This window comes from Moschus berezovskii, chromosome 2 (genome assembly GCF_049115385.1).
Source record: "Moschus berezovskii isolate FMDL1 chromosome 2, NW_MosBer_1.0, whole genome shotgun sequence".
Classification (NCBI taxonomy): domain Eukaryota; kingdom Metazoa; phylum Chordata; class Mammalia; order Artiodactyla; family Moschidae; genus Moschus; species Moschus berezovskii.
The window spans coordinates 66,917,874-66,943,677 of NC_142461.1; positions in this window are offsets into that span (position 1 = coordinate 66,917,874).

The following is a 25,804-nucleotide window of genomic DNA, read 5'->3' on the forward strand; positions in this document are numbered from 1 at the left end:
CCTGATTCCGGGTAAAGAGAACATCACTCATAATGGACCAGCCAGTTCTTTGCATTCCTTCAGTCACACAGATTGGTTCAGGGATGAGCATGTGACCCAGGTCTAACCAATCAGTGTAATTTCATTGCTGTGATCATAGTTATTTCAGTATTGAACAAACGATTCAAATTCTTCTAATAAGAGTGAGTTCTGCAGCTTACAATGTAGCAATCTGGGGTAGGGGTGGGGGTGGGGAATGCTCAGTTTTCAGCTGGATTTAAAATGGGGGAAGGAGTAGGACCAGAGTTGTTGGCACCATTTGCCACTAAGTGGTTCCTGAGAATAAAACCAACATGGTGAGCACAGTCGAGAGAGTAACTGGGTCCTGATAACTTCATTTTATTTCTGGCATCAAACACCATCTGAAATTATTTATACTCTTGAATTTTCTTTCCTATTACATAAGACAAAATGTTTTTCAAACTTAAGCAATTTGATTCTGATTTAAGTCTTAATATGCCCTCCATGTCACTTTCAAATGTAAATTTGATGTATTCAACCTCATTTGAGGCTAGATGATAAATTTTCTGTTTCTAACTCAGGCCAAGATTCTGGAAATTGAATTTAGGCAAGAAAGTGAAATTGCCAGGTTCAAGGGTCTGCAAAATTTCACTTTCAGTAGTTATTGTAAAAAACTTGAATAGTGCATACTCAAGCGTTTTGTTCATTTTTTGTTGTTGTTGTTGGCTTACCTGTATTTTTTAATTAATACATAGAAGTTGTTTATTCTGATTATCAGTTCTTTGTCAGATATATGTTTGCAAATTTATTTTCTATAGCTTCTATTTTACAGTCTCAATGATAACTTTTGATGAACAAAAATTCTTAATTTTACCAAAGTCCAATTTATCAGTGTTGCAATGGCAAGCCACTCCAGTACTATTGCCTAGAAAATCCCATGGATGGAGGAGCCTGGTAGGCTGCAGTCCGTGGGGTCGCTGAGGGTTGGACATGACTGAGTGACTTCACTTTCACTTTTCACTTTCACACACTGGAGAAGGAAATGGCAACCCACTCCAGTGTTCTTGCCTGGAGAATCCCAGGGACGGCGGAGCCTGGTGGGCTTCTGTCTATGGGGTCACACAGAGTCTGACACGACTGGAGTGACTTAGCAGGAGCAGCAGCAGCAACACCCTTATATGTGGGACTTCCCTGGTGGCTCAGTGATAAAGAATCTGCCCGTCAATGCAGAAGATGCAGGTTCGATCGCTCGGTAGGGAAGATCTCCAGGAAGAGCAAATGGCAACCCATTTCAGTATTCTGGAGGTCTGGTACAACTTTAGTTAAATTTATTCCTAAGTATTTGATGATTTTGATGCTATTGTATATGTCTGTATTTTAAATTTTTATTTCCTAATTATTTCTGCTGTTGTTTTTGCTTGTTGCTTAGTTGCTAAGTTGTGTCTGACTCTTTTGTGACCCTACGGACTCTAGTCCTGCTAGGCTCCTCTGTCCAAGGAATTTCCCAGGCAAGAATATTGGAGTGGGTTGCTATTTCCTTCTCCAGGCATCTTCCCAACTGAGGGAACTAACCCATGTCTTCATGCATTTCACACTGAACCACCTGAGCACCAGGAATCATTTCTGCTAGTATAGAGTAACACTGATGTAATTAATTTTTTGACTCTATATTCAAAAATATCTTTGAAATCACTTATGAATTCTAATACTTTGTATGTATATGCTTTGGGTTTTTTAAAATTGTATTTATTTTTTAATTGAAGGATAATTGCTTTACAGAGTTTTGTTGTTTTCTGTTAAACATGAATCAGTTCTGTTAGCATGAATCAGTCATAAGTGTACATATGTCTTCTTTGGGATCTTTAACACACAAAAATACACCATCTGAAAATACAGTCAGTTTTATTTATTCTTCTCTAATATTTATTTATTTTTAACCTATTATACTAGTAAGGACCTTCAGTACAATACTGAATACAAGGGTAATAGCAAACATCCTTAACCTCAGTCCTATTCTCAGACAGAGAGTTCGTTATTTTAACACTATGTAAGATGTTCGATGTACTCTAGTAGAGTACATTCTATTCTGCCCTTACTAAAGGTGTATTTTTTCTTTTTTCTTTCTTTTTATAAATCATGAATGAATGGGTGTTGAAAGTTATTAAATGCTCTTTCTGTCTTTATTGAGGTGATCATGTAACTTTTCTCCTTTATTTTTTGATTTGGTAAATTACATAGATATTTTTAATCTTAAATCAAGTTGGCATTCTTGATAAATTATCTTTTGGCATAGATTTAATTGGTTGGATTAATTGGTAGATTTAATTGGTTAATATTTTTTTGTCATTTGTGAATCTATGTTCATGATGGATATTGGTCTATATTTTGTTTAATGTAATGTTCTATTCAGGTTTAGTATTACAATTGTATAGGATTCATAAAAGGAGTTTGAAATGTTCCATCTTTTACTATGCTTTAGAAGAGTTTAGGTAAAATTGGTATTATTTTTTTCCTTTAATGTTTGGAGTAATTCAATAGTATAGTTATCTGGGCATGGAATTACTTTTGGTCAAAGTTTTATATTACAGATTCATTTTCTTTAATAAATAAGAATTATCTAGATTATTCTATTTTTTGTTGTGTACATTTGAAAATTGTGACCAGGGAATTTGTCCATTTCATTTTCTAAATTTTCAAATTTATTGGCAAATAAAAATTATAAAATTTTTAATATCTGTTGACTGTATAATAATATCCCCATTTTCATTTCTGATATTTAGTCTTCTCTCTCTCAGTCACCTTGCTAGGGGTTTATCAGTTAATCATTTTAATTTGACTTTATTGATGTTCTTCAGAAGGCTAAAAATTTCCCTCTAAGCACTGATTCAGCTTTATCCTCCAACACTGATAAGTCATCTTTTGATTCGGACGCATTTCAAATTATTTTCTCATATATATTGTGATTTATTCTTTGATCCATGGATTATTTAAAAGCATACTGCTTCATTTAAAAACATCTGGAGAGAGAACAAGATGGCAGAGGAGTAGGAGGATGTAGAGTACATCTCTCTCCATAGACACATCAGGAATACACCTTCAGACACAGAAGTGCATGCAGAACACCATCTGAGAGCGGACAGGAATACCTGACCAGAGGAAAAGAATATATGGAATCATGCAACACTCAGTAGGAGGACGGAACTAGGGGGAAAAACAGGAGTGTTGGTAGGGCTGGACCTGCCCTCAGCAGGTGGGGGAACTGAAGCAGGGGTCTGATCCCCACATCAGGGCAATTGTCTGAGTCAGAGGAGAGACATTTAAGACTGAGAGTGAAACAGCTAATCTGTGGCAGCCTAAATGGAATAAGAATCAGACAGTGCTTGCTGCAGCCATACATAACCCAGACAGGGACGCAGGTTCCCTGGAAGGCGCAGAAGCTGGGAGCTGGAGTTTAGGGATTGTGGAGCAATCCCAGGGCTACGGCTGCTGTTGACTGTGGAGAGACAGATGGAGGTGATGTGAGGCAGGAGATTGTGGTGGGAAATGCCTGTGGAGGAAAGCCAGGCAGCCATGGAAGCAAGGAGATACTGCTGAGTCACACACAGGGGGTGGAGCCATCACCATAGCCTCTCTCTCACCACAAGCCAGCATTGACAGCTGGACAATAGAGAGGCTGGCCCATCAAATGCCTGATGCACTAAATTACAGAGTAAGACCCCACCCAGGGTGCCCCTCTATGTGTCTGACGTGCCAAACAAGAGAGAAGGATCCCAGCCAAGGGAGACCTCAAAGTGCCTGAATGGGCAGAACTATGGAGAAAGACTGCCCAAAGAGGCCTTCTGATAGCCAGTTACAAGAGACTTATAAAAGACTCTGATAGGGCCATAATTCCTGCAGTGGAGGCAGTCCATGTCCCTGCACACTTGGTGCCGCCAGGGTCCCCGCAAGGCAAGCAGCTGTGCCACCTTCATGCTCAACCCTCACTGCAGCAGAGCTGCCACATGCAAAAAAAGTCTTGCATCTATGCTTGCAGGGTCACTTCAGTCATGTCCAATTTTTGAGACCCTGTAGACTGTGGCCTTCCAGGATTCTCTGTCATGCAGAGATGGAAATAAAACTACAACTGAAACCCAGGGGCAGTGTGGCTAAGAAAGAAGACCCAAAACCTACACAGCCGTACTAACTCCAGATTAAATCCACACGATAAACTAGGCAGACTCTGTCTATGCAATATATAAACGGACATTGAGAGCTCCTACAAAAGAAAGAGGCAGACGTGCTGGAATGTGAAGTCAAGTGGGCCTTAGGAAGCATCACTACGAACAAAGCTAGTGGAGGTGATGGAATACCAGTTGAGCTATTTCAAATCTTGAAAGATGATGCTGTGAAAGTGCTGCACTCAATATGCCAGCAAATTTGGAAAACTCAGCAGTGGCCACAGGACTGGAAAAGGTCAGTCTTCATTCCAATCCCAAAGAAAGGCAATGCCAAAGAAATGCTCAAACTACCACACAATTGCACTCATCTCACACACTAGTAAAGTCATGCTCAAAATTCTCCAAGCCAGGCTTCAGCAATACGTGAACCGTGGACTTCCAGAAGTTCAAACTGGATTTAGAAAAGGCAGAGGAACCAGAGATTGAATTTCCAACATCCGCTGGATCATGGAAAAAGCAAGAGAGTTCCAGAAAAACATCTATTTCTGCTTCATTGACTATGCCAAAGCCTTTGACTGTGTGGATCCCAATAAACTGTGGAAAATTCTGAAAGAGATGGGAATAGCAGATCACTTGACCTGCCTCTTGAGAAACCTGTATGCAGGTCAGGAAGCAAAAGTTAGGACTGGACATGGAACAACAGACTGGTTCCAAATAGGAAAAAGAGTATGTCAAGGCTGTATATTGTCACTCTGCTCATTTAACTTATATGCAGAGTACATCATGTGAAACACTGGGCTGGATGAAGCACATGCTGGAATTGGGAGAAATATCAATAACCTCAGATATGCAGATGACACCGCCCTTATGGCAGAAAGGGAAGAGGAACTAAAGAGCCTCTTGATGAAAGTGAAAGAGGAGAGTGAAAAAGTTGGCTTGAAGCTCAACATTCAGAAAACTAAGATCATGGCATCTGGTCCCATCACTTCATGGGAAATAGATGGGGAAACAGTGGAAACAGTGTCAGACTTTATTTTTGGGGCTCCAAAATCACTGCGGATGCTGATTGCAGCCATGAAATTAAAAGATGCTTACTCCTTGAAAGAAAAGTTATGACCAACCTAGACAGCATATTAAAAAGCAGAGACATTACTTTGCCCACCAAGGTCCGTCTAGTCAAGGCTATGGTTTCTCTGGTGGTCATGCATGGATGTGAGAGTTGGACTGTGAAGAAATCTGAGTGCCAAAGAGTTGATGCTTTTGAACTGTGGTGTTGGAGAAGACTCTTGAGAGTCCCTTGTACTGCAAGGAGATCCAACCAGTCCATTCTAGAGGCGATCATTCCTGGGTGTTCATTGGAAGGACTGATGCTGAAGCTGAAACTCCAGTACTTTGGCCACCTGATGCAAAGAGCTGACTCATATGAAAAGACCCTGATGCTGGGAAAGATTGAGGATAGGAGAAGAAGGGGACGACAGAGGATGAGATGGTTGGATGGCATCACCAACTCGATGGACATGAGTTTGAGTGAACTCCGGGAGTTGGTGATGGACAGGGAGGCCTGGCGTGCTGTGATTCATGGGGTCGCAAAGAGTCGGACACGACTGAGCAACTGAACTGAACCAAACAAAAGAAAACGCACTTGTTCTGTTAACTGTAGACATTGTAGGCAAGAACACACAGGAGTAGGACCAGATTAGAATCTGAGCTGCCTCCACAGCAGGTCCACAGATCAGCACAGTGTTGGAGAGCCTTCTAGGGAGATGAGGTAGACTGTGACTCTCAGCAAGGGAAAAGACTCTGACGGCAGTGACTCAAGAAAAACATTTAGTATTCTGTTTTGACTTGTTCTGTGGATTCTTTGGGATTTTTAAAAAATTTTCCCCCATCCCCTCTGCCCACTTTGTAGTTGTCTTTTTATTGGCACTCTGAAATCTAATTAAGCTTTTGAGCTTTATTTTTTTTCTCAGTCACATTTTTTATTGTTATTTTAAACTTCTGCCTCTATGTTGGGCTTTTGCAATTCTGTGGCATTTTCCTTTACTTTTCTCTCTTTAATTTTAATTTTTTAAACCTATTACTATTTTTTATATATTTATTCCTTTGTTTGCTTTTCCTACTGTTCTTTTCCACTTGCAGCTAATCGTTAATGTGTATAAATCTTCTTTATCTACTTTATTTAACTTTTCATATCTATTCTTTCTTTCTTTTCCTTCTTTTCTTTCCTTTAAACATATTTGTTAGTTTTATTTTCATTGCTTTATTCCCCAATTGGCACCATGCTTTAGTTTTATTTTCCAGTTTGTGCTTTAGTTAGTTTTGTTCTTAAATGGTAGATGTAATTTTTGGTTTTCTTTGATCGCTGGGTCAATCTATTGTGCTTTATTTTTGTTGACTGTTTTGATTTTGCTTATGGGTATATATGTATTGTGTATATCCAGTCACACTTTTTATTGTTGTTGTAAACCTCTGCCTCTACATTGGGCTTTTGCAGTTCTGTGGAGTTTTCCTTTTTTCTTTCTTCTTCCTTTTCTTTTTCTCTTTTTTATAATTTTAATTTTTTTAAACCTACTGTAGTTTTTCTACATTTATTCCTTTGTTTGCCTTTCCTTCTGTTCTTTTCCCCTTGCAGTTAATCTTTAATGCATATAAATCTTCTTCATATGCTTCTATTTAACTTTGCATATCGATTCTTTCTTTCTTTCCTTTCCTCTCAACATATTTGTTAGTTTTGTTTTCATTGCTTTATTCCTCACTTGGCACCTTGCTTTAGTTTTATTTTCCAGTTTGTGCTTTAGTTAGTTTTGTTCTTAACTGGTAGATATAATTTTTGAATTCCTTTGTTCACTGGGTCAACCTACTATACTTTATTTTCATTGGACTGTTTTGATTTTGCTCATGGCTGTACATGTATATGTATATATTCCATTATTTTAATTATTATTTGTCTGATTTTGTAACAGCCATTTGTCTGGGGTTTAGCTTTGGTTTCTTGTTTTTGGTTTTAACCTCACTTAATGACATAACAAACCATTTGTGGAATCTGTGTTCCTGACCAGAGATCAAGTCCAGAGCTTTTGGAGTGGGAAAACAGACTCCAAGACCCTAGACTATCAGAGAACTAACCCTAGGGAATATCAAATAGTGAGACTCACACAAAGGAAACCACTTGAATACAAGACCTGGCATCACTTAACAACCAGTAGCACCCTATGCAGGACGTCTCATCTAAACAACAAACAAACAAACAAAAAAATACAAACCCAATCATCAGCAGACAGGATTACCACCTCATGCAGCTTTGGCTATCAGAGGAAAAACAAACAAAAACTCAGCACAAATCTACCCTATTTGAAGCTTACACAAACCACTGGATTTAGCAGAGCAGAAACCAAAGGAAAAAAAAAAAATTCAAACTTGAAGCCTAGGAAAAGGAGACTTTAATCACAGTAAGTTAAAAAACTATATATGAAAAGGCAGAAAAATACTACACAAATGAAGGAACAAAGTAAAAACACAGAAATCCAAATAAATGAAGAGGAAATAGGCAAACTACCTGAAAAAGAATTCAGAATATTGAGAGTAAAAATGATCAAAATCCCTGAAAACAAAATGGAGAAAATTAAAAAATCAAACAACAAAGACATAGGTGAATTAAAAAATAAACATACAGAGACAAACAATACAATTACTGAAATTAAAAATACTGTAGAAGGAATCAATAGCAGAATGAATATCTGAAGCAGAAGAACGAATAAGTGGGCTGGAAGATAAAATGGTGGAAATAACTTCTGAAGAGTAGAATAAAGTAAAAAGAATGAAAAGAACTGAGGATAATCTCAGAGACCTCTGGGACAATATCAAACACACCAATATTCGAATTATAGGGTACCAGAAGCAAAAAAGAAAGGGTATGAGAAAATATTTGAAGAGACTATAGTTGAAAATTACCCCAACATGGAAAAGGAAATAATCAAGTCCAAGAAGTACAAACAATCCCATACAGGATAAACCCAAGGAGAAACCTGCCAAGATAAATAGTAATCAAACTAACAAAGACTAAATACAAAGGAAGAATATTAGAAGCAGCAAGGGAGAAGCAACAAGTAACATGCAAGGGAAACCCCATATGCTTAACAGCTGATCTTTCAGCAGGCCAGAAGAGAATGGCAGGATATATTCAAAGTGCTGAAAGGGAAAAATCTTCAATCAAGATTGAAGGATCTCATTCAAAATTGCTGGAGAAATCAAAAGCTTTTCAGATAAGCAAAAGTTAAGAAAATTCAGTAGCACCAAACCAGCTTTACAAAAAATGTTAAAGGGACTTATATAGTCAAGAAATAAAAGAGAAGAAAAAGGATCTATAAAATCAACCCCAAATAATTAAGAAAATGGCAATAGGAACGCATATATCAATAACTGCTTTAAATGTAAATGGACTAAATGCTCCAACCAAAACATACAGACTGGCTGAATGGATACAAAAACAAGACCCATACATATGTTGTCTACAAGAAACCCACTTTAGACCTTAAGACACATATAGACTAAAAGTGAGAGGATGGAAAAATACATTCCATGCAAATGGGAAGCAAAAGAAAGCTGGAGTAGCAATCCTCATATCAGACAAAATAGGCCTTAAAATAAAGACTATTACAAGAGATAAGGAAGGACACTACATAATGATTAAAGGATCAATCCAGGAGGAAGACATAGCAATTGTGAATTTCTATGCACCCAACATAGGAACATCTCAATACATAAGACAAACATTAACAGACATAAAAGGAGAAATTGACAGTAACATGGTAATAGTAGGAGACTTTAACACCTCACTCACACCAATGGACAGATCATCAAAACAGAAAATTCATAAGGAAACATAAGTCTTAAATGATACATTAGATGAGATGGATCTCATTGATATCTTCAGGACATTCCATCCAAATGAAGAAGAATACAGCATCTTCTCAAGTGCAAATGGAACATTCTCCATGAACATTTTGGCTCACAAATCAAGCTTCAGTAAATTTAAGAAAATTGAAATTGTGTTAAGCATCTTCTCTGACCACACTACTGAGACTAGATATCAATTACAAGGAAAAAAAAACTGTAAGAAATGCAAACACATAGAGATGAAACAACACATTTCTAAATAACCAACAGGTTACTGAAGGGAAAAATTCCGTTTTATTTCAAAAGGGATATAAAAAAATTTCCAGAAACAAATGACAATGAAAACTCAAACCTATAACATAAAACTCAAACCATAACAATTCAAAACCTATGGGAGGCAGCAAAAGCAGTTCTAAGAGGGAAGTTTAGAGCAATGCAATCCTACCTCAAGAAATAAGAAAAACATCAAATAGACAACCTAAATTTACACCATCTCTTTCATTCTGAATACCAGACCACCTGACCTGCCTCTTGAGAAACCTGTATGCAGGTCAGGAAGCAACAGTTAGGAGTGGACATGGAACAACAGACTGGTTCCAAATAGCAAAAGGAGTACATCAAGGCTGTATATTGTCACTTTGCTTATTTAACTTATATGCAGAGTACATCATGAGGAACGCTGGGCTGGAAGAAGCACAAGCTGGAATCAAGATTGCTGGGAGAAATATCAATAACCTCAGATATGCAGATGACACCACCCTTATGGCAGAAAGTGAAGAGGAACTCAAAAGCCTCTTGATCAAAGTGAAAGAGGAGAGTGAAAAGGTTGGCTTGAAGCTCAACATTCAGAAAACGAAGATCATGGCATCTGGTCCCATCACTTCATGGGAAATAGATGGAAAAACAGTGGAAACAGTGTCAGACTTTATTTGTTTGGGCTCCAAAATCACTGCAGATGCTGACTGCAGCCATGAAATTACAAGACACTTACTCCTTGGAAGGAAAATTATGACCAACCTAGATAGTATATTAAAAAGCAGAGACATTACTTTGCCAACCAAGGTCTGTCTAGTCAAGGCTATGGTTTTTCCAGTGGTCATGTATGGATGTGAGAGTTGGACTGTGAAGAAAGCTGATCGTCAAAGAATTGATGCTTTTGAACTGTGGTGCTGGAGAAGACTCTTGAGAGTCCCTTGTACTGCAAGGAGATCCAACCAGTCCATTCTAAAGGAGATCAGTCCTGGGTGTTCATTGGGAGGACTGATGCTAAAGCTGAAACTCCAATACTTTGGCCACCTCATGCAATGAGTTGACTCACTGGAAAAGACTCTGATGCCAGGAGGGATTGGGGGCAGGAGGAGAAGGGGACGACCGAGAATGAGATGGCTGGATGGCATCACCGACTCGATGGACATGAGTTTGAGTGAACTCCGGGAGTTGGTAATGGACAAGGAGGCCTGGCGTGCTGTGATTCATGGGGTCACAGGGAATTGGACACGACTGAGCGACTGAACTGAACTTTACACCTAAAACAACAAACCTCCCCCCACCCCAAATTAGTAGAAGGAAAGAAATCATAAAGATATGAGAAAAAATAAATGAAAAAGAAATGAAAGAAACAATAGTTAAGATAAATAAAACTGAAAGCTAATTCTTTGAGAAGATAAGCAAAATTGACAAACCTTTAGCCAGACTCATCAGGAAAAGAAGAGAGAAGAATCAAATCAACAAAATTAGAAATGAAAAAGTAGAGGTTACAACAGACAATGCAGAAAAACAAAGGATTATAAGAGATTATTATGAACAATTATATGGCAATAAAATGGATAGCCTGGAAGAAATGGACAGATTCTTAGAAAAGTTCAATCTTCCAAGACTGAACCAGGAAGAATAGAAATTATGAACAACCCAATTGCAAGCACTGAAATTGAAGCTGTGATAAAAAATATCCCAAAAAGCAAAAGCCCGGGACCAGATGGCTTCACAGAAGAGTTCTATCAAATATTTAGAGAAGAGCTAATGCCTATCCTTCTAAAACTCTTTTTAAAACTTGTAGAGGAAGGAACACTCCCAAACTCATTCTATGAGGTCACCATCACCCTGATACCAAAACCAGACAAAGAGAACACAGAAAATAAAACTGCAGGCCAACATCACTTATGAGCATAGATGCAAAATTCCTTAACAAAACTTTAGCAAAGAGAATTCAGCAACACATCAAAAAGCTCATACACCATGACCAAGTTGGGTTTATTCCAGGAATGCAAGGATTCTTCAATATACACAAATCAATCAATGTGATACACCATATTAACAAACTGAAAGATGAAAACCATATGATCATCTCAGTAGATGCAGAAAAAGCCTTTAACAAAATTCAGCACCCATTTATGATTAAAACTCTTCAAAAAATGGGCATAGAAGGAACCTACCTCAACACAGTAAAGACCCTATATGATAAGCCTACAGCAAATGTTATTCTCAATGGTGAAAAACTGAAAAAAAACTGAAAGCATCCCCCCTTGTTCCTGATCAAGACAATGGTGTCCACTTTCACCACTATTATTCAACGTAGTTGTGGAAATCCTAGCTATAGCAATCAGAGAAGGAAAAGAAATAAAAGGAATGCAGGTCAGTAAAGGAGAAGTAAAGCTCTCACTGTTTGCAGATGACATGATACTGTACATAGAAAACCTTAAGGATAGTATCAGAAAATTACTAGATCAAATCAGTGAATCTAGCAAAGTGGCACGATACAAAATCAATACACAGAAATCACTTGCGTTTCTATCTACTAACAATGAAAAATCAGAAAGAGGAATTCAGAAATCAAACCCATTCCTTACTGCACAAAAAGAATTAAACATCTAGGAATAAACTTACCTTAGGAAACAAACGAACTATACACAGAAAATTATAAGACACTAATGAAAGAAATCAAAGGTGACATAAACATATGGAGAGAGATTCCATGTTCCTGGGGAAGAAGAATAAATATAGTGAGAATGCCTATACTACCAAACACAATCTTCATATTCAAAGTGATCCCTTTCAAATTACCAATGACATTTTTCAACAATTCAGAACAAAAATTTCATAATTCATATGCAAACATGAAAGACCATGGATAGCCAAAGCAGTTTTGAGAAACAATAACGGAACTGGAATTCCTCATTCAATATCCTATAATTTTGTCCTTTGATACTGTTCATGGGGTTCTCAAGGCAAGTATACTGAAGTAGTTTTCCATTCCCTTCTCCAGTGGACCACATTCGGTTGTGGTCCATGTGATCAGATCGACTATTTTCCTGTGATTATGATTTCATTGTGTCTGCCCTCTGATGCCCCCTCGCAATACCTACCATCTTATTTGGATTTCTCTTACCTTGGGCGTGGGATATCTCTTCACAGCTGCTCCAAGAGGGCGCAGCTGCTGCACCTTACCTTGGATGAGGGGTATCTCCTCAAGGCCGCCCCTCCTGACCTTGAACGTGGAGTAGCTCCTCTCGGTCCTCCTGTGCTCGTGCAGTCACCGTCTGTTGGACGTGGGTTAGCTCCTCTCGGCCGCTGGCCCTGGCCTCAGGCGTGGGCTAGCTCTTCATGGCCCCACCTCTTCGTGTGGCCAGGCTCTCGTGTCTGCGCCGCCAGGGCTGGCAGCTCTCGCGTCTGCGCCGCCAGGCCGGGGGCTCTGAGATCAGTGGAGAAATAACTCTAGAAGGAATGAAGGGATGGAGCAAAAGCAAAACCAATACCCAGTTGTGGATGTGACCGGTGATTGAAGCAAGGTTCGGTGCTGTAAAGAGCAATATCGTATAGTAACCTGGAATGTTAGGTCCGTGAATCAAGGCAAATTGGAAGTGGTCAAACAGGAGATGGCAAGAGTGATTACAGACATTCTAGGAACCAGTGAATTAAAATGGACTGGAATGGGTGAATTTAACTCAGATGACCATTATATCTACTACTGTGGGCAGGAAACCCTTAGAAGAAATGGAGTAGCCATCATGGTCAACAAAAGAGTCCGAAATGCAGTATGTGGAGGCAATCTTAAAAACGACAGAATGATTTCTGATCGTTTCCAAGGCAAACCATTCAATATTACAGTAATCCAGGCCTATGCCCCAACCAGTAACGCTGAAGAAGCTGAAGTTGAACGGTTCTATGAAGACCTACAAGACCTTTTAGAACTAACACCCAAAAAAGATGTCCTTTTCATTATAGGGGACTGGAATGCAAAAGTAGGAAGTCAAGAAACACCTGGAGTAACAGGCAAATTTGGCCTTGGAGTACAGAATGAAGCAGGGCAAAGGTTAATAGAGTTTTGTCAAGAGAACGCACTGGTCATAGCAAACACCCTCTTCCAACAACACAAGAGAAGACTACACATGGACATCACCAGATGGTCACCACCGAAATCAGATGATTATATTCTTTGCAGCCAAAGATGGAGAAGTTGTATACAGTTAGCAAAAACAAGACCAGAAGCTGACTGTGGCTCAGATCATGAAATCCTTATTGCCAAATTCAGACTTAAATTGAAGAAAGTAGGGAAAACCACTAGACCATTCAGATATGACCTCAATCAAATCCCTTATGATTATACAGTGGAAGTGAGAAATAGATTTAAGGGACTAGATCTGATAGAGTGCCTGATGAACTCTGGACGGAGGTTCATGACATTGTACAGGAGACAGGGAGCAAGACCATCCCCATGGAAAAGAAATGCAAAAAAGCAAAATGGCTGTCTGAGGAGGCCTTACAAATAGCTGTGAAAAGAAGAGAAGCAAATAGCAAAGGAGAAAAGCAAAGATATAAGCATCTGAATGCAGAGTGCCAAAGAATAGCAAGGAGAGATAAGAAAGCCTTCCTCAGTGATCAATGCAAAGAAATAGAGGGAAACAACAGAATAGGAAAAACAAGAGACCTCTTCAAGAAAATTAGAGATTCCAAGGGAACATTTCATGCAAAGATGGGCTCGATAAAGGACAGAAATGGTATGGACCTAACAGAAGCAGAAGATATTAAGAAGAGGTGGCAAGAATACACAGAAGAACTGTACAAAAAAGATCTTCACGACCAGGATAGTCACGATAATGTGATCACTGACCTAGAGCCAGACATCTTGGAATGTGAAGTCAAGTGGGCCTTAGAAAGCGTCACTACAAACAAAGCTAGTGGAGGTGATGGAATTCCAGTTGAGCTATTTCAAATCTTGAAAGATGATGCTGTGAAAGTGCTGCACTCAATATGCCAGCAAATTTGGAAAACTCAGCAGTGGCCACACGACTGGAAAAGGTCAATCTTCATTCCAATCCCAAAGAAAGGCAATGCCAAAGAATGCTCAAACTACCACACAATTGCACTCGTCTCACACGCTAGTAAAGTCATGCTCAAAATTCTCCAAGCCAGGCTTCAGCAATATGTGAACCGTGAACTCCCAGATGTTCAGGCAGGTTTTAGAAAAGGCAGAGGCACCAGAGATCAAATTGCCAACATCCACTGGATCATGGAGAAAGCAAGAGAGTTCCAGAAAAATATCTATTTCTGCTTCATTGACTATGCCAAAGCCTTTGACTGTGTGGATCACAATAAACTGTGGAACATTCTGAAAGAGATGGGAATCCCAGACCACCTGACCTGCCTCTTGAGAAACCTGTATGCAGGTCAGGAAGCAACAGTCAGAACTGTACATGGAACAACAGACTGGTTCCAAATAGGAAAAGGAGTGCGTCAAGGCTGTATATTGTCACCTTGCTTATTTAACTTATATGCAGAGCACATCATGAGGAACGCTGGGCTGGAAGAAGCACAAGCTGGAATCAAGATTGCTGGGAGAAATATCAATAACCTCAGATATGCGGATGACACTACCCTTATGGCAGAAAGTGAAGAGGAACTCAAAAGCCTCTTGATGAAAGTGAAAGAGGAGAGTGAAAAGGCTGGCTTGAAGCTCAACATTCAGAAAACAAAGATCATGGCATCTAGTCCCATCACTTCATGGGAAATAGATGGGGAAACAGTGGAAACAGTTTCAGACTTTATTTTTTTGGGCTCCAAAAACACTGCAGATGCTGATTGCAGCCATGAAATTAAAAGACGCTTACTCCTTGGAAGGAAAGTTATGACCAACCTTGATAGTATATTAAAAAGCAGAGACATTATTTTGCCAACCAAGGTCCGTCTAGTCAAGGCTATGGTTTTTCCCGTGGTCATGTATGGAAGTGAGAGTTGGACTGTGAAGAAAGCTGATCGCCAAAGAATTGATGCTTTTGAACTGTGGTGCTGGAGAAGACTCTTGAGCGTCCCTTGGACTGCAAGGAGATCCAACCAGTCCATTCTAAAGGAGATCAATCCTGGGTGTTCATTGGAAGGACTGATGCTAAAGCTGAAACTGCAATACTTTGGCCACCTCATGCAACGAGTTGACTCACTGGAAAAGACTCTGATGCTGGGAAAGTTGGGGGCGGGAGGAGAAGGGAACGACAGAGAATGAGATGGCTGGATGGCATCACCAACTCTGTGGACATGAGTTTGAGTGAACTCCGGGAGTTGGTGATGGACAGGGAGGCCTGGCATGCTGTTATTCATGGGGTTGCGGAGAGTCGGACACGACTGAGTGACTGAAATGAACTAACTGAATGGAACTGGAGGAATCAACCTTCCTGACTTCAGATTAAACTACAAAACTACGGTCATCAAGACAGTATGGTACTGGCACCAAAGCAGAAATATAGACCAATGGAACAAGATAGAAAGCCCAAAAATAAACCCAAGCACCTATGGGTGCCTTATTTTTTACAAAGGAGGAAAGAACATATAATGGAGCAAAGACAGTCTCTTCAAAAAATGGTGCTGGGAAAACTGGACAGCTACATGTAAAAGAATGACATTTGAACACTTCCTAACACCATACAGAAAGATAAACTCAAAATTGATTAAAGACCTAAATGTAAGACAAAAACTATAAAACTCTTAGAGGAAAACATGGGCAGAACACTCCATGACATAAATCAAAGCAAGATCCTCTATCACCCACCTCCTAGAGTAATGGAAATAAAAACAAAAGTAAACAAGTGGGACCTGAGTAAACTTAGAAGCTTTTGCACAGCAAAGGAAACTACAAGCAAGGTGAAAAGACAACCCTCAGAATGGGAGAAAAGAATAATAAATGAAACAACTGACAAAGCATTAATTTCCAAAATATACAAGCAGCTCAATACCAGGAAAACAAATAACCCAATGAAAAGGTGGGAAAAAGACATAAACAGACATTTCTCCAAAGAAGACATACAGATGGCTAACAAACACATGAAAAAATGCTGAACGTTGCTCATTATTAGAGAAATGCAAATCAAAACTACAATGAGATATCACCTCTCACTGGTCAGAATGGTCATCATCAAAAATTCTGCAAACAATAAATGCTGGAGAGGGTGTGTAGAAAAAGGAACACTCTTGCATTGCTGGTGGGAATGTTAATTGATACAGCCACTATGGAATGCGGTATGGAGATTCCTTAAAAAACTAGGAATAAAACCACCATATGACCCAGCAATCCCACTCCTAGGCACAAACCCTGAGGAAACCAAAAATGAAAGAGACACATGTATCCCATTGTTCATTACAGCACTATTTACAATAGCTAGAACATGGAAGGAACCTAGATGTCCATTGACAGATGAATGGATAAAGAAGTTGTGGTACATATACATAATGGAATATTCATTTCAGTTCAATTCAGTCGCTCAGTCGTGTCTGACTCTCCGCAACTCCATGAATCACAGCACGCCAGGCCTCCCTGTCCATCACCAACTCCCGGAGTTCACTCAAATTCATGTCCACAGAGTCGGTGATGCCATCCAGCCATCTCATTCTCTGTCGTCCCCTTCTCCTCCCGACCCCAACCTTTCCCAGCATCAGAGTCTTTTCCAGTGAGTCAACTCATTGCATGAGGTGGCCAAAGTATTGCAGTTTCAGCTTTAGCATCAGTCCTTCCAATGAACACCCAGGTCTGATCTCCTTTAGAATGGACTGGTTGGATCTCCTTGCAGTACAAGGGACTCTCAAGAGTCTTCTCCAGCACCACAGTTCAAAAGCATCAATTCTTCGGCGCTCAGCTTTCTTCACAGTCCAACTCTCACATCCATACATGACCACTGGGAAAACCATAGCCTTGACTAGATGGACCTTTGTTGGCAAAGTAATGTCTCTGGTTTTAATACACTATCTAGGTTGGTCATAACTTTCCTTCCAAGAAGTAAGTCTCTTTTAATTTCATGGCTGCAATCAGCATCTGCAGTGATTTTGGAGTCCAAAAAAATAAAGTTTGACACTGTTTCCGCTGTTTCCCCATCTATTTCCCACGAGTTGACTCACTGGAAAAGACTGATGCTGGGAGGGATTGGGGGCAGGAGCAGAAAGATATGACAGAGAATGAGATGGCTGGATGGCATCACTGATTCGATGGACATGAGTTTGAGTGAACTCTGGGAGTTGGTGATGGACAGGAAGGCCTGGCGTGCTGTGATTCATGCAGTCGCAAAGAGTCGGACACGACTGAGCGACTGAACTGAAGCTGGATTTAGAGAAAGCAGAGGAACCAGAGATCAAATTGCCAACATCCGCTGGATCATGGAAAAAGCAAGAGAGTTCCAGAAAAACATCTATTTCTGCTTCATTGACTATGCCAAAGCCTTTGACTGTGTGGATCACAATAAACTGTGGAAACTTCTGAAAGAGATGGGAATACCAGACCACCTGACCTGCCTCTTGAGAAACCTGTATGCAGGTCAGGAAGCAACAATTAGAACTGGACATGGAACAACAGACTGGTTCCAAATAGGAAAAGGAGTATGTCAAGGCTGTATATTGTCACCCTGCTTATTTAACTTGTATGCAGAGCACATCATGAGGAACGCTGGGCTGGAAGAAGCACAAGCTGGAATCAAGATTGCCGGGAGAAATATCAATAACCTCAGATATGTAGATGACACCACCCTTATGGCAGAAAATGAAGAGGAACTCAAAAGCCTCTTGATGAAAGTGAAAGAGGAGAGTGAAAAAGTTGTCTTGAAGCTCAACATTCAGAAAACAAAGATCATGGCATCTGGTCCCATCACTTCTTGGCAAGTAGATGGGGAATCAGTGGAAACAGTGTCGGACTTTATTTGTTTGGGCTCCAAAATCACTGCAGATGCTGATTGCAGCCAGGGAATTAAAAGACGCTTACTCCTTGGAAGGAAAGTTATGACCAACCTAGATAGCATATTAAAAAGCAGAGACATTACTTTGTCAACAAAGGTCTGTCTAGTCAAGGCTATGGTTTTTCCCATGGTCATGTATGGATGTGAGTTGGACTGTGAAGAAAGCTGATCACCGAAGAATTGATGCTTTTGAACTGTGGTGTTGGAGAAGACTCTTGAGAGTCCCTTGGGCTGCAAGGAGATCCAACCAGTCCATTCTAAAGGAGATCAGTCCTGGGTGTTCATTGGAAGGACTGATGCTAAAGCTGAAACTCCAATACTTTGGCCACCTCATGCGATGAGTTGACTCACTGGAAAAGACTCTGAAGCTAGGAGGGATTGGGGGCAGGAGGAGACGTGGACGACAGAGAATGAGATGGCTGGATGGCATCACCGACTCGATGGACATGAGTTTGAGTGAACTCCAGGAGTTGGTGATGGACAGGGAGGCCTGGTGTGCTGATTCATGGGGTCGCCAAGAGTTGGACACAACTGAGCGACTGAACTGAACTGAACTGATGGCTGATTCATGTTGAGGTTTGACAGAAAACAACAACATTCTGTAAAGCAATTATCCTTCAATAAAAATAAATAAGTTAAAAAAATCTGGAGAGTTTTAAGTTATCTTTTGTCTTTGAATTCTTTCTTAGATTCACCGTCAGAAAATATACTCTATGATTGCAGCCTTTTAATATTTGGTGGTATTTTCTTTGGTGTTACTCGCTCACTTGTGTCCAACTCTCTGAAACCCTATAAGCTGTAGCCCACCAGGCTCCTCTGTCCATGGAAGTCTCCAGGCAAGAATACTGAAGTGGATTGCCATTTCCACTTCCATGGGATCTTCCTGACCCAGGGATTGAACCCGGGCCTCCCACTTTGCAGGCAGACTCTTTACCGTTTGAGCCACCAGGGTGTATTGTCAATTTTGGTAGATTCTTTGCATACGCTTAAAAAGAATGTCTATTCTCCAGTTGTTAGGTGTAATGTTCTACATATGCTATTGGCATTTATCCTGCTTGGTATTCTCTGATCTTCCTGGATCTGTGTTTTGGTTGTCTGACATTAATTTGAGGAAATTCTCAGTCATTATTGTTTCAAATATTTCCTTTGTTCCTCTTTCCTCAGCCTTGTCTAGCTTACTATTAAGCCCATCAAAGGCATCCTTCATTCCAGTTAGTGTTTGGGGGGTTTTGTTTTGTTATAGTATTTTTATCTCTAGCATTTCTGTTTGGTTCTTCTTAGGATTCTTAGAAGAATTCTTAGGTTCTTCTTCCATCTCTCTGTTTAAATTACCCATCTTTTGCTGTGTGCTTTCTACTTTATCCATTAGAAACTTTAGCATATTAATCATAATTGTTTTACATTTCCAGTCTGATAATTCCAGCATTTCTTCATGTCTTGTTCAGATGCTTGCTCTGGCTCTTCACATTGTATTTTTTGCCTTTTTGTATGTCTTATAATTTTTTTCCTGATAGCCTAACATTATATACCAGATAAAAGAAACTTATAAACAGGCCTTTAGTAATGTGGTGGTGAGTTGTTGGGGAACAGGAAGAACTCTGTAGCCTATGATGAGGTCTCAGCATTTTACCTCTGAATTTTTATACTTTACCAGTATTCAGGGTTTTTTTCTCACTGCTATGTGGGACAGGATGACTGAAGTGGGTTCAGGTTGGGTATTTCCCCTCTCCCATGTGAAATACTAGTGCTGACTGAGTTGGGTATTTTCTTTCCCCCGAGTCACATGAGCTCTGATACTACCCCACCAGGTTGATCTCTGGTCCCCTGAGGGCAGGATTTGTTAAGATGATATACACAGTACCTGAGTATATTCATACCGATTCCCTACCCTTACTGGAAGCACACTGACATTTTTCTCTGATATTTCCTTTGAGGACCTATTCAAATTCCTGGAGGTAAAACTTACAAAATTTTGGGGGAACCACTATAATTTTGTTCCCCTGGAGTTTTTAACTCTCAGAGTTGTCCACACTGAGCCTTCAGTAGTTTGCCAATTATAGTTTAGGTTTTTCTACCCTGGTACTGGTTACATTGGTTTTTGCTTGTCAATCTCTGCTCTGGTAAGCCTTGAATCCCTGTATTTACCTCTCTGTCTCTCCAGTCTTGGGGGCAATGGTTTGCCCTGTGTTCTCCCCTTTCTTATAGATCTAAGATTTGTTAATATTTCAGTCTGTTCGGTTTTTTATTTGTTAGGATGAAGTAGTGACTTCTAGGCTCTGTCCTTGAGAAACTGGACGTCAATATATTGTTAGGTATTTTGGTTTATTCTGCATATTGAACCATTAGTGTACCCGTATTGATATTTTTCTATTTCTAAAAGATATATGTTAATGTCTCTAGCAGAGATAGTGGATTTATCTATTTTTCCTTTCCATTTTGTCAATTTTTTGCTTTATATATTCCAAAGCAATGTTATTCAGTTCAGTTCAGTTCAGTCGCTCAGTCGTGTCTGACTCTTTGAGACCCCATGAATCGCAGCATTCCAGGCCTCCCTGTCCATCACCAACTCCCGGAGTTCACCCAAAGTCATGTCCATAGAGTCGGTGATGCCATCCAGCCATCTCATCCTCTGTCATCCCCTTCTCCTCCTGCTCCCAATCCTTCCCAGCATCAGAGTCTTTTCCAGGGAGTCAACTCGTCACATGAGGTGGCCAAAGTATTGGAGTTTCAGCTTCAACATCAGTCCTTCCAAAGAACACCCAGGACTGATCTCCTTTAGGATGGACTGGTTGGATCTGACACTGTTTCCACTGTTTCCCATATATTTCCCATGAAGTGATAGGACCAGATGCCATGATCTTAGTTTTCTGAATGTTGAGCTTTAAGCCAACTTTTTCACTATCCTCTTTCACTTTCATCAAGAGGCTTTTCAGTTCCTCTTCACTTTCTGCCATAAGGGTGGTGTCTTCTACATATCTGAAGTTATTGATATTTATCCCGGCAATCTTGATTCTAGCTTGTGCTTCTTCCAGCCCAGGATTCCTCATGATGTACTCTGCATATATGTTAAATTAGCAGGGTGACAATATACAGTCTTGACATACTCCTTTTCCTATATGGAACCAGTCTGTTGTTCCATGTCCAGTCCTAACTGTTGCTTCCTGACCTGCATACAGGTTTCTCAAGAGATAGGTCAGGTGGTCTGGTATTCCCATCTCTTTCAGAAGTTTCCACAGTTTATTGTGACCCACACAGTCAAAGGCTTTGGCATAGTCAATGAAGCAGAAATAGAAGTTTTTCTGGAACTCTCTTGCTTCCTCCATGATCCAGCGGATGTTGGCAATTTGATATCTGGTTCCTCTGCCTTTTCTAAAACCAGCTTGAACACATCTGGAAGTGTTGTGAAAAGAATAGAAGCGAAAAGCAAAGGAGATGAGGAAAGATATAAGCATCTGAATGCACAGTTGCAAAGAATAGCAAAGAGAGATAAAAAAGCCTTCCTCACCGATCAATGCAAAGAAATAGAGGAAAACAACAGAATAGGAAAGACTAGAGATCTCCTCAAGAAAATTAAAGATACCAAGGGAACATTTCATGCAAAGATGGGCTCGATAAAGACAACTTGGTAAGTGTTCTTTAATTATTCACCTATTCATTTACCGGGAGCTTCCTAGGTGGTGGTAGTGGTAAAGAAACCTCCTGCAGGGATGCAGGAGACATAGTTTCAATCCCTGGATTGGGAAGGTCCGGTAGAAGAGGAAATGGCAACTCACTGCAGTATTCTTACCTGGGAAATCCCATGGACAGAGGAGCCTGGTAGGCTGCCGTCTGTGGGGTTGGAAAAGAGTTGGACATGAGGGAAGCGACTAAGCATGCAATCATTTAACAACTACTGATTGAATGCCCAAGTTTCTGGAGTGATAACAATGGTGAAAAAGACAGTTGTGTTCTTGACCTATGGAGTTCATAGTCCAGTTAAGAGAAAGACATTATTCAAGTAATTCAGAAATGTAAAAATGCAACTGCAGTAAGTGGGAGGAAGGAGAGAGCATGGTGTTCTGTGTCCATTTAAGCCAGGCCCCAAAGTTCTCTTTCAGTCAAGTCAGGGCTTCTTAAACTCCATCATAGGAATAGTGTCAAAACAGGCTTGGTGAAGTGGTTCTCAATCCCAGCTGTATATTAGAATTACATAAAGATTATGTGCTCAGCCATGTCCAACTCTTTGCGACCCCATGGACTGTGGCCCACCAGGCTCCTCTGTCCATGAAATTTCCCAGACAAGAATACTGGAGTGAGCTACCATTTCCTTCTCCAGAATTACAAGAAGTGCTTTTTAAAAATATGAAGAAGAAGCAGCCAAGGCTTCACTCCAGACTGATAAATTAGACTCTTTGAGAATGGGATCTGGCATAAGCTGTCTTAAAAAATAAATATCTGCAAGGATAGTAACATACAGAGAGAATTCCTTCTCTGTGGAAACGAAAGGATCCCAGATGCTTAGTTTCACGGTTTATCACCTTTTCTCTTATCTGCCCTTCTGTTTTTGCCTGGCCTCCTGTTTTTAAAATGGGAATCTTGCTTGCTTCCCTTTGTTTCCAACCAGAACAGTGACCTCAGGCGCAACATCTGGGCCCTGGGTCACAGGCCCCATCCTGGCAACATGAAGTTCAAATAACTTATCAGGACCCAGGTCTTCTGAGGGGCCATGCAGTTGTGACAAATAATCATCCCCCTCACCTGGGGCATGAGCTACCAAAGTAACATTTTTTATTTTCACATAGAATGACATAAAAGAAAGAGGGAGGTAGGAAATGTCCAGGATGTGGAAAGCGGGGTCTAAAAATTCTCTGAGAGCTATGGCTACTCCCTGAACCCCCTATAATGTTCTCCAGGAAGCAAAGTGATTGGCTACTGCAGGACACAAGCCCAGTGTCACAGTGGCCCTGAGCTTCTAAGTCCAAAAGACACTCAGACCTGCAAGGACCAAAACACCTGCATTCTATTCTCTGGTGAGCTTTCCCCACTCCTAGGAAAAATACGACTCTTCCCCCTGCCCCTCTCCTAGGTACCTCAAACTCTGCTTGACTTACCCTCTCAGATGGCTCCCAGAACAATTTATTTCACTTAATGTGTTAGTGCCGCTGTGTATGAGTTTCTGCTTCGCATCTCGTGAGTTCTCTGTTATGCATGTGTGCATGCTAAGTCGCTTCAGTTGTGTCCGAATGTCTGCAACCCTATGGACTGTAGATAAAACCCCAACACACATCTAATTTTCAGCAAAGTTGTCTCCATGCTAAAACTATAAAATAATAACCAGTCATCTGTAAAAAGAATACACTGACACACTAAGCATACACATCAATGGTAAGATGTGCCCCAATTTCTCAAATATTTACAATTTTTAAAATTGCAGCTAAAAATCAAAGAAATACGGTACCTGCAAATTTTTCTCCCAAGGTATTATTTTGAATTATTGTTTATAAACAGTTTATCATGGAGAACATTTGCTGAATATGATAATTTGAGTTTTGAATTAAGTAACCTTTAGCTGCTGGACAATAATTATCTGGTTGAAGTCAATACATAAGCTCAAATGATCACTGTAGATAAAAGTATTTACCTTTCTAGCTTTGTTTGTAAGTATATAAATCATTCAGAAGTCAGATCTAGTCATTAAGATTACTGTCAAAACAAAATCTGTCAAAATTCTGCAAGATAATGATAATTTGTTTTTCCTTTTGCTTCTCTATCTCTTCTTTTGATTTTCAAAACTTTGTTTCATTGGCTAGAATTCCCAGAACAATGTTAAATAATAATCCTTAATCAAGGTTACCTTCATCTTTCCCTGATTTTGATAGAAATTAACCTAGTGATTAATCATTAAACACAACACTGGTGGTTGATTTGAATAGTACTTTATTATTTTGCAGGAATATATATCTACTTCTAGTTTACATAGAAAGTTAAAAAGTCAAAAGGTAAGCAAAGTTTAATCCCATGCCTTTTTTAAAGGTATCCTCTGCCTTTTTTAGGCATAGATTTTTGGTATCTATATAGGTCATACAATTTTTCTTATTTAACATAATTAACACCATATAATATTAAATATCTAAATATTAAATTACCCAGAATTTATCATTGTAAAGAAGGAAATCAAAGCATAGTACTAGTAAAGTGAATTATTTGTTTTATGAATTGCCTGTGACAAGTTTCTGAACCCAGGCAGCCAGTCTCTATAAGCCAGCATGTGGTTGGCATCTCAGGGTTCAGAGACTAATTATAATAGTGCCAGCCTAGGCAGGACACCATTAGGAGGTCAGACCTGCCAGAAGAAATCAATTATAGGAGATGAACCTTGTTTGGATGTGTTTTGTGCCACTGCCCCCTTGGAGGGCCAAGATCTTGCTTCCTGGTGCAAAGATCATGAGTGCCAGAACCTGTCATTTGTATGCCACTTGGCACTGACCGCCCCAAACCCCAGTCATCGTCAACTTTTTGTTCAGTACAGAATTAATGACGAGGCATGGAGATGATATGGAGATAAGGGCTCCTCTTTATGGAGACACTCACTCCAGCCAAAAGAGCAGATTGTAGACAAATTCAATAATCCTCTGGCAGAAAGAAGGAACACTGAACATTTGCACACATGTTCTCTGAGATCGCACACATACTCATACAGTTATACCCTTCCCCTCACATTAGGAGATTTGTTGAATACAGTGAGGGCTTAATACAGGCTTGTTTCATGAAGGAGTGAATGAATAAGAGAACTCAGTGGTCCAAGTGTATCACTGTACTCATCCACATACACACATATTAATGTCCACTCATAAATACACAAGCAAATGGGAGAACACTGTCTCCACCGCTCTCCACACACATCAACTGCTGTCATGGTCCCCTCCAAGCTGCCATGCATCCCTTCCAGAAATCTCAACAGTTACAATTTTGAGCCTTAATCCCAAGGCTCAAAAGTCTCGATCCAAACTGGGTTTAACCACAGACAGATTTATTGCTGGATACAATAGGAGGTCCAGAAATAGAGTTCCAGGATTGATTGATCTGGATACTGTCAACAAGGACTGAATTTCATCCTGTCACCGCCCCTCCCTCCACCATTTGTAGAATCATCTTCCCTCTAAGCCTAGTTACCTTTGTGGGTGCAAGATGACTCCCAGGAGCAGTCAGGGCTATACATTACATAGTTCTTATCCAGGGAGAGAAAGCAAGAAGCTTCTCTAGGCTTTCTCAAGAGTTAGAAGAACTTTAAAAAAGTTGATGGTAAACTTCTTCCTGCACGCCAATGACCAAAGACAAGGTAGAACTTTGCCCTGAAATAAAGATTTGAGATTGTACTTATACCAAGCAGTCTATCTCTTGAGACAAGAGCCACAGTGATGGAAAGATGCTGGAAAGTCCAGCATGAGAATAGCAAAAGTCTGGAAGCAATCTGTAGTACTAGCTTCCAGTAACAGCCTCACATGTGGCAAGAGGTGATAGGTACAGGGTAGAGATTTGTACTCAACCCTGTATGGCTCAGCTGAAATC